General features: G+C 46.4%; 1 long non-coding RNA gene across 1 annotated transcript; it reads right to left on the bottom strand.

Annotated features, from left to right (window-relative positions):
- Positions 1-845: 845 nt before the first annotated feature.
- On the bottom strand, positions 846-5804 carry LOC140210854 (uncharacterized). Its single transcript, XR_011889310.1, has 3 exons — positions 5765-5804; positions 4690-4784; positions 846-964 (listed from the first exon to the last, which is right to left on the bottom strand). It is a non-coding gene; the product is annotated as an uncharacterized lncRNA (long non-coding RNA).
- Positions 5805-14102: the final 8298 nt, after the last annotated feature.

The raw sequence follows: 14102 nt of genomic DNA, 5'->3' as shown, positions 1-14102 counted from the left end.
CTTCTATGCTCCAAGGAATAAAGTCCTAACCTGTTCAACCTTTCCCTGTAACTCAACTCCTGAAGACCCGGCAACATCCTAGTAAATCTTCTCTGCACTCTTTCAATCTTACTGATATCCTTCTGTTACAAGGAGGTGTTGGGATGGGAGCAGACCCAAGCACAAGACACAGACACAGAGGTAGTATAAACAGAACAGTGTTTATTGATAGTTACTAGGAAGGCCAGAGAGCGAGGACAAAATGTCAACATGGACGTAAACGTTGGATAACCAACCGGTGAAACCTGGACTTGACTTGGACTCGGACTTGACCTGGACTTGGACTTGGAACTCGGGCAGAACTCAAATCTTGACTCGGACTTGGAACTTGGATCTTGACATGGACTCGGAACTTGGATCTTGACGTGGACTCGGAACTTAACTGGGATTCAGCCTATACTTGGAACTTGGCTCGGAGCCTGGAACTGGAACACGGCTTGGAGCCTAGAACTGGATACGACTTGGAGCCTGCACTTGGACACGGACCACGAGCCTGGACTTGAAGGACTTGGACAACGAGGAGACATTCTACCCAACTCGTAGTAGCGGCATACGGCCAGATCTACTCAGCTGGAAGGACTTGGACAACGAAGAGATAGAATACCCAACTCGGAGTAGCGGCAAATAGCCAGGCCTAGTCAGCTGGAAGGACTAGGACAGCAGGCTCTCGACTCGACCCAGGATCAGTACACGACAGGCTCTCGACTCAACCCAGGAACTGCGGACGACAGGCTCTCGACTCAACCCAGGAACTGCGGACGACAGGCTCTCGACTCAACCCAGGAACTGCGGACGACAGGCTCTTGACTCAACCCAGGAACTGCGGACGACAGGCTCTCGACTCAACCCAGGATCTGCACACGACAGGCTCTCGATTTGACTCAGGATCAGCGGACGGCAGGCTCCCAACTCAACCCAGTCTCAGCTGGCCATGAAAACGACAGAATTCATATCTTACTTGGAGTAGTAGCAAAACGACCGGCAATTCAACTAGACATGAAAACCACTGAATTCACTAAGCGGCCATGGCCTGAAGCAACTAGAATCCACGCTTCTCGGCGGCCCCGAGACGAGCAGAGCCACCTTGCTGAGATGACTGGTTACCGGTAACAAACTTCTGATGACTGTCCAGCACTGAGGAGCTGTAACCCAGAGCCTTTTATGCTGCCGGTTCGAAATGAAGATCAGGTGCCTTCATCAAGGCACCGAACAGAACACGGGGAAAAGGAAATAACTGGAATGAGGAATCCGTGGACTGGACCGTGACACCTTCCTATAGCTAGGTGACCACAACTTAGTACATTCCTATAGCTAGGTGACCACAACTCAATACATTCCTATAGCTAGGTGACCACAACACAGTACTCCAAATTTGGCATCACCAATGTCTTATACAACCTCACCACAACATCCCAACTTCTATACTCAACACTTTGATTTATGAATGCCAGGATGCTAAAAGCCTTCTTTACAACCCTGTCTACCTGTGACACCACTTTCAGGGAATTATGTACCTGAACTCCCAGATCTCTTTGTTCCTCCACACTCCTCAGTGCCCTACTATTTACTGTGTATGTCCTACCTTGATTTGTCCTTCCAAAATGCAACACCTCACACTTGTCTGCATTAAATTCCATCTGCCATTTTCTGGCCCATTTTTACAGTTGGTCCAGATACCTCTGCAAGCTTTGAAAGCCTTCCTCCCTGTCCACAACGCCTCCAATCTTAGTGTCATCAGCAAACTTGCTGATCCAATTTACCACATTATCATCTAGATCACTGATATAGACAACAAACAACAATGGTCCCAGCACAGATCCCTGAGGCACACTGCTAGTCACAGGCCTCCAGTCTGAGACGCAATCATCCACCACCACTCTCTGTCTTCTCCCACACAGCCAAATTCAAATCCAGTTTACAACCTCTCCATGGATACCTAGTGTCTGAACTTTCTGAAATAACCTCCCACGTGGGACCTTGTCAAAGGCCTTACTAAAGTCATTGTAGACAACATCCATAGCCTCTCCTTCATCTACTTTCTTGGTAACCTCCTCTAAAAACTCTACAGGATTCGTTAAACATGATCTACCACGCACAAAGCCATGCTGACTGTCCTTAATCAGCCCTTGGCTGTCCAAATACTTGTATATCCAATCTCTCAGAACACCTTCCAATAATTTTCTTACTACTGACATCAGGCTCACTGGCCTGTAATTACCTGGTTTACTTTTGGAGCCTTTTTTAAACAACAGAACAACATAAGCTACCCTCCAATCCTCAGGCACCGCACCCGTGGCTAAGGACATTTTAAATATTTCTGCCAGGGTCCCTGCAATTTCTAGGCTAGTGTCTCTCAAGGTCCAAGGAAATATCATGTCAGGCCCAAAGGATTTATCTACCTTTATTCGCTGTAAGGCAGTGAGCGCCTCCTCCTCTTTAATCTCTATATGTTCCATGACACTACTACTTGTTTCCCTTCCTTCCATATATGCTATGCCAGTTTCCTGAGTAAATGCTGATCAAAAAAACTTTTAAGATCTCCCCCATCTCGTGAGGCTCCACACATAGACGACCACTCTGATCTTCTAGGGACCAATTTTGTCCCTTACTATGCTTTTACTCTTAACATACTTGTAGAAACCCTTCAGGTTTACCTTCACATTATCTGCCAAAGCAACCTCATGTCTTCTTTTTGCCTTCCTGATTTCCTTCTTTAGTATTTTCTTACATTTTCTATACTCTTGAAGTACCTCATTTGTTCCTTGTTGCCTATACCTGCTATACACCTCACTCTTTTTTTCAACCGGATCACCAATACTCCTTGAAAACCAAGGTTCCCTATGCCTGTTAATTTTGCCTTTAATCCTGGCAGGAACATGCAAACTCTGCAGTCTCAAAATTTCGCCTTTGAAGGCCTTCCACTTACTGAACACATCCTTGCCAGAAAACAGCTTATCCCAATCCACTCTCCCTAGATCCTTTCTCATTTCCACAAAATTGGCCCTTCTCCAATTTAGAACCTTAACTCGAGGACCAGACCTATCTTTATCCATAATTAACTTGAAACTAATGAAATTATGGTCACCAGACCCAAAATGTTCGCCTACACATACTTCTGTCACCTGACCTGTCTGGTTCCCTAATAGGAGATCAAGTATTGCATCCTCTCTCATTGGTACCTCTATATATTGATTTTAAAAACTTTCCTGAACACATTTGACAAACTCCAAGCCATCTAGCCCTTTCACAGTGTGGGAGTCCCAGTCAATATGTGGAAAGTTAAAATCCCTTACTATTACAACTTTCTGTTTCTTACATCGGCCTGTTATCTCTCTACAGATATGCTCCTCCAATTCTCTCTGACTATTGGGCGGTCTATAATACAACCCTATTAGTGTGGTCACACCTTTTCCGTTCCTCAGCTCCACCTATATGGCCTCTGTAGACAAGCCCTCCAGGCTGTCCTGTCTAAGTACAGCTGTGATATTCTCCCTGACTAGTAATGCCACTCCTCCCCCTTTCATCCCTCCCCTTCGATCACGTCTGAAACAACAGAACCCTGGAACATTAAGCTGCCAGTCCTGCCCCTCCTGCAACCAAGTCTCACTAATAGCAATAATGTGTAATCCCACGTGTCAATCCACACCCTAAACTCATCTGCCTTACCTACCATACTCCTTGCATTGAAATAGATGTACCTGAGAACATTTCTATCACGTACAAACCTTTGATTACAGTCTATACATGCAGTCCTCATATGACCTTTATCCTCCTCCATCTCACTACCTGCTCTAACACTCTGGTTGCCCTCCCTCCTGCACCATCTCCTTAGTCACGTATTTAGCTGCATTATCTTCCTATTTCTAGCCTCACTAGCACGTGGCACGGGTAGCAATCCTGAGATTGCAACCCTGGAGGTCCTGTCCTTCAACTTTGCACCTAACTCCCTATACTCTCTTTGCAGGACCTCTTCCTCCTTCCTATCCACATCATTGGACCATGACATCTGGCTGCTCATCCTCCCTCCTGAGAATACGGAGAACTCGATCCGAGATACGGTGGACTCTGGCACCAGGGAGGCAACGGACCAACCAGGATTCTCGATCTCTCCCACAGAATCTCTTATCTGTTCCCCTAACTATAGAATCCCCAATCACTACTGCTCTCCTCTCTTCCCTCCTTCCTCTCTGAGCTGAGGGTCCAGTCTTGGTGCCAGAGATGTGATCACTACAACTTGCCCCTGGTAGGTCGTCCCCACCAGCAGTATCCAAAACGGTATACTTACTGTTGATGGGAACGGCCACATTGGGTGCTCTGCTCATTCTGTCTATTCCCCTTCCCTCTCCTGACGGTCACCCAGCTACCTGCCTCCTGACTTTTAGGGGTGACTGTCTCCCTGAGACGCCTGTCTATTTCTGCCTCTGCCTCACGAATGATCCGAAGTTCATCCAGCTCCAGCTCTAGTTCCCTAACTCGGTTTGTCAGGAGCTGCAGCTGGATGCACCTTTTACAGGTGTAGTCATCAGGGACAATTGTGCTGTCCCTGTCTTCCCACATACTGCGAACGGAGCACTCAACTGCCCTAACTGCTGCCTCCATTATCTATCCCTAAGTTAATTAAATTAATTAAAGGAACGTACCCGGCCTTACCTCATTGGGAGCAGGCTTGTCCTCAGCCTCTGCTCGCCGAAGCCTCTTGAGCCAAAGCCTCAAAGCTCCACTCCTACCCTGAGCCACTCACACATCTGTGGATTTAGAGTCTCAGAGTAAAGTGGTGTTCTGAGGACAAGACTTGATCTTGTTGAGTAGCTGAGCAGCTTCCAAAGGTTACATGGCCAACCCTCATTTCTAGCTTTAATGAATCAAAACCAAATGTAAAAGCCATGTGCAAGAGGGAAGCAAAAGCAAATAAAACAAAGGATTTTGCTAAATCTTCCCTTTCATCAATAGCTAGAGTCCACACAAGCTCCACCCTGAAGTTTTTAAACAGTAGGTGCTTAACTAGTGGAGTAACTGTGTAGGTGAGACCATCCGGTGCGGTACATGGGTATAAATTAGTGGTAACAGTAAACACATACTAAATTTCAGACTTTCAAACTCGGCTGACAGGATTTTAATCAGCCACCGCTAATTTGGCAAAGTTCTGAGGAGTTTGTGGGTTCTTTTCCTACTCCAGAGAATTGAGCATAAACTCATGCTAATAATTTAATGCCATAGCAAGGAAATACAGTTGATCTTTGGAGGTGATTTTAAAACTGCTGCAGGAGATAATAAAATCCAATGGTATTATTCAAAGAATCTGTCCAAAAGGTCGATATTATTAAAATATCAGGTCACATTATCACATTGGCATTTGTTGTCCACAGGTTCACTGCATTGTTTCCTGCTTTATGATAATGATTACTTGCCCTGATGACATGAAGGCACAAAATGAACAGATGTCTGTTTCTGACGTGAACCAAAGCCAGAGGCTCACAGAAAGGAAGGAGGAGGTCACTGCGCCAGAGACAATTGCTCAATCAATGGAAATGAAGCACTTCCTCTTCCTTAACAAGGGAGCCACGAGTGAGGATTTGGTACTTCAAGCCAGTTTCTCATTTGCAAGTGAATAGATAGATCCATTCACGGTGAGCACACAGAGGTGCAGCTGAATGGGCAGAAGTAGCACACTGCTTTCCAGACCACCCACCCAACCGCCCCGTCAAACATTTCTTGGCCCACTTACAGTAAAGTCTGCAGGTCCCACATCAGCCACCTCATAATCCATGACACTGAAGCAAATGCCAGAAATCTTCAATCCCTAGTGACTGTCTAAGAGAAAGAGAAAAATCCCAAATATAATTCCAAACATTCTTTCTGAGTGCCAAAGTCAACACAGCCTCGTCGGTGTTTAATGAAAGGAGTATCTAACAGATGTAAAGGTTTTAGTAAACAAGGTCTCTGAGGCCCGCTAATCAAGAAGTTCAAAATGTTACTTCCACTTTCAGCAAACAGTACAAATGAGCATTTAACTTTCCACATCCAGCCAAGATGCATGGGGCCATAGCTTGCAACCTGTTTCTTTGTACTGCCTCTCCATTAGCAGTGGAGCGCTGGGAATAATTTTTGGACACTCTGCGTCCTCTAGTGTTATGTCTTGTAACGCAAACACATAAAAACTCAAAGAAAGGAAAATGCGGAGTCAGGGGGTAACTGATGTACGTTCTTAATTTTACTTTTAGCGAGGCACACATGTATGACACAGTGGCATGATAACGTGTGCCATTCACGTACTTCATACATACAACCATATTGAATTATTTAAACAGCAAAGAATGCTTAATCAAACAATATATTTACAATATTACTCAGATATTATTGATGTATTAAATGTACAACATCTAGCTTTTCTCTGACAATTCTGTCAGCTAAAATGACATTTCAGCAGCAGCCATATTTTGCCCGTTCATGCTTTCTGCAGGGACCCCTCTCTATGTGGCTCTCTGGTTCACTTGTCCCTTCCCTTCCACAGACACTTTCTCCAGCAGCTCCCCCTCTCAGTCTCTTCTCCCCCAATCCACCCTATTGCTCTTACACCCACCCCATTCCCCACCCTCAGAGCCCCTGTTTCGTTCCCCTCCTTCACTCACTCTACCTGCCCATCACCCGCACACTCCTCCCTTCCTCTGCTGTTCCCACCCGCCTCACACTGCCCTTATTTGGTTTCATGCTCCACCTTCCTTTCATATCAGGTTCAATCTAATAACTGTTGTTACCTCCAGCTATCACCCTCCATCCCTGTTTTCACTCTACCTTTTTCCAACGGCCTGTCACCTCTTCTCACCTCCACCCACCTGCTGCCCACCAGCTCTTGCCCCACCCATTCCCCTCACCCCTTTATCTCCCCACCATCTTTCACACCAAATGAAGGGTCTCGACACAAAATGTTGACTTTCCATTCTTCTCTATCTGAGTTTGGCCAGCAGTTTATTTCCTTTTGCCTAGCCTTACATTCTGACCACTGGGTGACTAAAAGGTGAAAACGAACAGGGAAAACACTAATCCTTTCTGCCTTGCAGCCCCAATAATGTGCGAAGGAATGCGTTTCTATTTTCCTGTTGCCTCTGTTCACCCATTCATTAATCCATCCTCCTCCTTTCCAAGTGCTCTATTTGTGTATGCAGTCGGCTTGTAAGGCCTACCACGTGGGCACTGTTTGTGAACAAGGGTTGTGAGGTAATAGGGGGGAGGGGAAGATGGGTAAATTTTCCACAATTGTAACCCACCATGGAAGAAGTACCTCTGAAGAATACTTTTTTTTTTAAAAACTGTGTATGCTGGAAATCTGAAACAAAAATAGAAAATACTGGAAACAGTCAGCAGGTGAGGCAGCATCTGTGAAATGTAAAACCGATGTGCTGAGTTTTTCCAGCCTTTTCTTTCATAGAACACGGCACACCCAAAATGTTGATCAGCTAGTTTGAGATATGGTTTAAAATGAAACATCTGTATCACACTCTCAAATACTGGATGGCTACTCATTTGACAAGAGTTCTTTGGCATGCAACATTACTTCCATCCTGTTTCCACAGACTTCCGGAATTTTCTTCCCAGTTTCAGATCTGCAGTTTCTTTTAAATTAGACTTTAGTGTTTTTGCACAACTAATGTTTAAGTCACTGTTATATGTCCCTGACACAATCAGGAATCCAAGCGCAGCAGCTGAAGAATTCAATTTAAGATCATAGACCGAGAATAAAAATCGAGTTGTTGTAACATCTAGCACCCACCAAGGAAGGGAATGTGCATTCCTGACCTGGTTTGACTCCCAAAGGACCAATACAGGTGACTCTCAATTGCATCTTCAATCAAGGAGTCTTTGAGAATGGAATAATATATGATGTCTTTGGCAACAATGTTCCCATGCTGTAAACAAGAAAGCATAAATTAAGAAAACAAGTGAATAAAATAAATAAAAACTAAGGTACGAACCTTCATAAAATATTTCCTCGCCCTCTCCCCCACCCTGTTCACCATCACCACCCTCCCAGTTGATCAGTACCCATCGTAACCAACTGTCTTCAGCATGGTTATCTTGCAACCTGGTTTCTTTTCTACAACTTGAAGTTTGCCGGAAAATCACCCCCAGAGACTCGGTAACTATTGTAAATTGCTAAGACTCCAGACCAAACCTGGACACCGAAGTAATGGCGTTGATTTTGAACATTGGCCAGTTGCCACATTTGAAACAATGGAATGAGAGTGGTTTTGTGCTGAAACTTTAGTAATATAGTCTAGGTAGGCTGTGGATCACCAATCAGCTCTCCTGATGCATTACACCAGACTGTCTAAACTGGCAGAAGTGAGTTACAGGGATGGTTTTCTGAGATACCAGCATAGTACCTGTCCTAAAAGCTTCAGGGTCAAAATGGTAGCTAAAGTTTATAGTTCCTATTTATTTACCAAAATTGGCCAAATGCCTGAGACAGGCAAGCAACCGTGGGTTAATATCAAAACAGGTCCATTGTTGGGATTAATGAGGAATAAGGGAACCAAACCTTCTACCATCCAGTTAGTATTAGGTTATTGAAAACAGAAGACACCTTGCTGAAAGAGATATGGCAAGAATTTATGTCACATCAATGTGTGTGTCTGTTTCTGTGTCTGTGTCTGTGTCTGTGTCTGTGTGTGTGTGAGAGAAAATCTGCTGCCTCGTGTTCCATTGGTGGGTAGAGGCTTGTGGTGATGTCAGTATCTAGAACTGCAGTGGGATGGTTGTCATGGTGATTTGTTCTGCTCATTATAGCTATTGAAGTTACTCTAATAAAGCTGCAGTTCATGTTTTAAGGAGCCCAACCCACTTAAATTTAAGCCTAAGCTCATTCATAATGATATCCCAGCTTCGTTAATTGATTAGAACAAGGTAACAGGGAACTCTTATTATTTTGACGTACCACAGATTGCCAACCTTATACTTTGTCCTGGGATTTCAACAATTTGGCTTGTGTGTTCCAAAAGAGTTACTAAAACTGTGACATTGGATTAAAAATGATGCTTGCATTACCAACAAGAAACGATTAGATCAATATTCAAATATTAATTGAAGTTAAAGTTTTAAATTCGCAGCCTTCAAACAGGAACCTATCCGTTATTATAATTACCAAACATCTGCTGGAGCTTTCTAATCCATTAAACATAGCAAGTCACCACTGAATGGATTGAACATGTTATAATTGGACATTACAGCTCAGGTAACAGGAAACAGGGTCCCTGGCAGACGAGAAAATGACGCATCTTGGGGATACGGATTGTGACAACTTGATGTAAACAAAGAGCAATAAGTGGGAGTTTACAAGATAAAGTAACATGAATTGTTATACACATTCAACTGCAGCGTATCAACTACGACATTCTCCTACGTTTTAATGGCTTTAAAATTATGCTGTGTGACAGCCAAAAGCTATTTTTGTAAGTCTTGTGAAGATCAAATCTTCTAGAGAAAGCTTTGAATTGTGTTGTCAGGTTTCCCTGTCTAAAGCTGCATTGTGATGGTTTTGGTGTCTTGCAGGTACCAGAACCCAGCCTCGCAGCTATGACCCAGGGCATCAGGCTCAGAGGACTATACAATGGACTCAGCGATCTTCCAGCAGCTGGTGAGGACTGCTGACTCACAAGTAGGTGAAAAAAAGGAGAGTACTCCAGAAAGCTCAGGTAAGTGGAGAGCTGTATCCACAGGACTATGGGTTCCACAGACCCCTTCCAAGGCTGGTGCTCCCAGGTAATTTCAATTCTTATGTACGTCAGAGATAACTATCACTTCAAAAGTTCAAAGTACATTATCAAAATATGTATAAGTTATACAACTTTGAGATTTGTCTCCTAACAGGCAGCCACAAAACAAAGAAGAACCCAATAAGACCATCGGACACACGATGTGCAGGAAAAAAAAACAAGTCATGCAAGTAAATAATGTTTTGTACTGAAGTCCCCAGACCCTTGGGTTCAGTGCAGAGCTGAGTAAACGTCGCGGAGCAGTGTGCTGAAACAACTCATTCCTCACCTCAGGCTCGGACACCCTGACCTGTTCAATTTGGCCCGCTACCTAAATCTTTGTCCACAAATCGGCTTTAGTCACTCTGATAGGCCCTGGAGCCTGGAGCCCATTACCACAATTCGGCCTGTACCCGACTTGTTAGCTATCAACCAACAAGGAAGTGGAGGAGGCTTGAAAATAAGGCCTAGGGGGACTGGAAGGTACAGATTTAAGGCAGGAATTATGAAAGGTAGGATAAATACACAGAGTTCCTTGTAATTGTAGACTGTATAACACCAAGTTGTTCTCTGTAGAAGTTTAAAAGGATCGATGTATTTAGGAGCCAATTCCTGAGATCCCACCCACATAGGAAGGACTTGAGTGGAAAGCCAAACCCGCTGGCTCAAACAGATCAAAGGACCTGGTCACCTCCAACAATTATTCTATTGCTGCTGCTGTTGGGAGTTGGCCATTCATACTGATCTGGCCATTGACCATGTCTGCCTGCACCTCTTAACCAAATTATCAGCTGGAGGTTCACCCACCTCGAACTCTTGCTCTGGGAATGCAGGAAGACTGTAGCTGAACTGACAGTCAAAGGGTGATGTCCCAATGGAGTTCAGAGTTCAAAGTTCATTGTATGAGCGCCATCTGTAAAGGCCTGCATTTCAATGGGTCTGCCCGCCCCTGCTGGTTGGTGGAGACACAGACAAGGCTTTCCTTCCTTACTTATGGAGCTTGGGGTGACCTTCTTAATGAGACAGTGAGCAGAAGATTGCGAGAAGCTGTAGAAATCAGCAGTGGCAGCCTTGGAGGACTCTGAGACTGGGGTTAAGGCTAATTGTGATCCTGTTCAGGCACATGTGTAATGTGCGGCCACAGAAGATCTCAGAAAGTAGAGCCAAGCCCATATAGACTTTGTTCCTTTGTGAAATCCATCTCTGAGCAGAGAGTGGTGAAGAGTCTGGCTGGGTATGATGATGAAGAGCATCTCTATGCCTCTTTCACAAGGCCGTCTGTGCTGTTTCTAGCTCCCATGGCTCAGCTCCAAACCACTAAGAGAGGTGTTGAGTCAAGAAGAGGCAACTCATAATTGAAAGTCAATTTTGATTGGGAGGCTGCAGAGAGCTTGACAAAAAGAAATGGTGTTCTGAATGTTGACCCTTTAACTAACGCAGTTTTAGGGAACAACCAATATTTCTCCTGCTGGAGGAACTCAGCAGGTTGAGCAGTGCCCAGGAGGGAAAAAAAGAGGAATGATTGTGATGCTTCAGATCAAAACACTGCATGGTTTGACCCAAAATAATGACAATCCATTCTCTCCACAGATGCTACTTGAACGGCTGAGTTCCTCCAGCAGATTATTTGTTACTTTGGATTGCAGCATCTGCAGAATCTTAACCTACAGTTTCAGGAAAGCAGGGCTAGTGAGAGGCAAATGTTCTGTAAGTAAACAGATGGCGACGTGTGTACATACAGTGGCCTCTCAGGGGCCTACCAAAGGTACTTCTTCCTTTGTTAAATGTGTTTTTATACATAGTGAGATTAATCTTGCCTCATGTAACTACACGTACAGCAGATCCACTGCATCAGTGAACTGCTCATTGTTCAGGGTAGCCGGCCAGGCTGACATAAGAGCCGGCCAGAGGTTCAGAGAAAGTCCGTTTGGCCAAGGGAAGCGAGTTGGTCCGTCAGACCGAGGGAGGTGAGTTGGTCCGTCAGACCGAGGGAGGTGAGTTGGACAGTCAGGCCGAGGGAGGTGAGTTGAACACTCAGGCCGAGGAAGGTGAGTTGGTCCGTCGGGCCGAGGGAGGTGAGTTGGACACTCAGGCCGAGGGAGGTGAGTTGGTCCGTCAGACCGAGGGAGGCGAGTTGGTCCGTCGGGCTGAGGGAGGTGAGTTGGACACTCAGGCCGAGGGAGGCGAGTTGGTCAGTCGGGCCAAGGGGGATGAGTTGGTCCGTCAGACCGAGGGAGGTGAGTTGGATACTCAGGCTGAGGGAGGCATTGGTCCTCAGACCGAGGGAGGCGAGTTGGACACACAGGCCGAGGGAGGCGAGTTGGACACTCAGGCCGAGGGAGGCGAGTTGGTCCGTCAGACCGAGGGAGGTGAGTTAGACACTCAGGCCGAGGGAGGCGAGTTGGTCCGTCGGGCCGAGGGAGGTGAGTTGGTCCGTCGGGACGAGGGAGGTGAGTTGGTCCTCAGGCTGAGGGAGGTGAGTTGGACAGTCAGGCCGAGGGAGGTGAGTTGGACACTCAGGCCGAGGGAGGCGAGTTAGTCCATCAGACCAAGGGAGGTGAGTTTAAATGTCAGGCCAAGGGAGGTGAGTTGGACAGTCAGGCTGAGGGAGGCGAGTTGGTCCGTCAGGCTGAGGGAGGTGAGTTGGTCCATCAGGCCGAGGGAGGTGAATTTAAACGTCAGGCCGAAGGGGGTGAGTTGGACAGTAAGGCCGAGGGAGGCCAGTTGGTCTGTCGGGCCGAGGGAGGTGAGTTGGACAGTCAGGCTGAGGGAGGCGAGTTGGTCCGTCAGGCTGAGGGAGGTGAGTTGGTCCGTCAGACCGAGAGAGGCGGGTTGGACACACAGGCCGAGGGAGGTGAGTTGGACACTCAGGCCGAGGGAGGTGAGTTGGACACTCAGGCCGAGGGAGGTGAGTTGGTCCATCAGACCGAGGGAGGTGAGTTTAAACGTCAGGCCGAGGGGGGTGAGTTGGACACTCAGACCAAGGGAGGTGAGGTTAGTCTGTCAGGCCGAGGGAGGCGAGTTGGACACTCAGGCCGAGGGAGGCGAGTTGGTCCGTCAGGCTGAGGGAGGTAAGTTGGTCCGTCAGACCGAGGGAGGTGAGTTGGTCAGTCGGGCCGAGGGAGGCGAGTTGGACACTCAGGCTGAGGGAGGTGAGTTGGTCCCTCGGGCTGAGGGAGGTGAGTTGGTCAGTCGGGCTGAGGGAGGCGAGTCGGACACTTAGGCCGAGGGAGGTGAGTTGGTCCGTCAGAACTAGGGAGGTGAGTTGGACACTCAGGCCAAGGGAGGCGAGTGGCACCAGTCGAGCCACAGGAGGAGCAGGATTGGGTTTGAAAGGGTTGACCAGGGTGCCGACCATGCTGCTGCCTGCTACTTGAAGGCACCGGAGTTCGTGCCTTCAGGTTGGTTTGAAGGCAATGTAAACTTTTGTGATCGTGAAGACTCTGTTGGACATTGATTGCTGCAGGCCTGCTTCCCGTTTGGTGGAGAGAGAGGCAGCGGTGTTTCCTCAGTTGTAGCAAGGATTAGGCTGCAAGCTGTGGGCTTGCGTTATAGGATGGAGTCCATGCTCAGTTGGGGTGGGTGGGGGACGGCGAGTTGCCTCTCCTGTTTGTGCGGCCCTCCGGTGTTAGTTCAGTGGAATTACAGGCTGGACTGCCAGCAACCATCAATTTGCAGGACTTGTCACTCGGGATCTTGGACTACAAATGTGTCTTCTTGTGCTCTTTTTTTTAACCTTTCTCACTATTTTGAATGCACGAGTATGCTTTTGCACCTTGGCCCTAGAGAAACACTGTCTCATTCGACTGTATCCATGTATGGTTGAACAACAATTAAATTTGATTACAATTCATTTTTGATTTGATTTTTGTAAGGCTGCGGTTCACGTTGGAGATGAATACTAGCTGTTGCACCATGATCAGTGTCTCTGGAACCTGGGAATTATTTCCAGAGCTAAACATAAATATCACCAGAAAGATTATGGTCACAATTTCATGCATTACCAGGCCTAGAAACAGAAATAGTGTTGCTTTATTCGGGATTAGGCCTGTTTTAAAATGCACAGCATTGTTTTCCAGTGCTGGGAGGAGAAACTTCCAGCCTATTATCTTTTGTATACACTATCACCTAGCAATAGATGTAACACAAAAGTGATTAGAGTTCTCTGGAAGAAAGGATATCTATGTCAAACATGCCATGCTTGTGTGGGAATGCATTAAAATTTATTTATTTATTGACATACAGTGCGTAAAAATCCTTTCCAGCCCTTTGAGTCACACCACCCAGCAGTCGCCTGATTTAATCCTAGCCTAG

Source organism: Mobula birostris, chromosome 16 (genome assembly GCF_030028105.1).
Source record: "Mobula birostris isolate sMobBir1 chromosome 16, sMobBir1.hap1, whole genome shotgun sequence".
NCBI classification, from domain to species: Eukaryota; Metazoa; Chordata; class Chondrichthyes; order Myliobatiformes; family Myliobatidae; genus Mobula; species Mobula birostris.
This window is presented reverse-complemented; position numbering and strand designations above follow the sequence as displayed.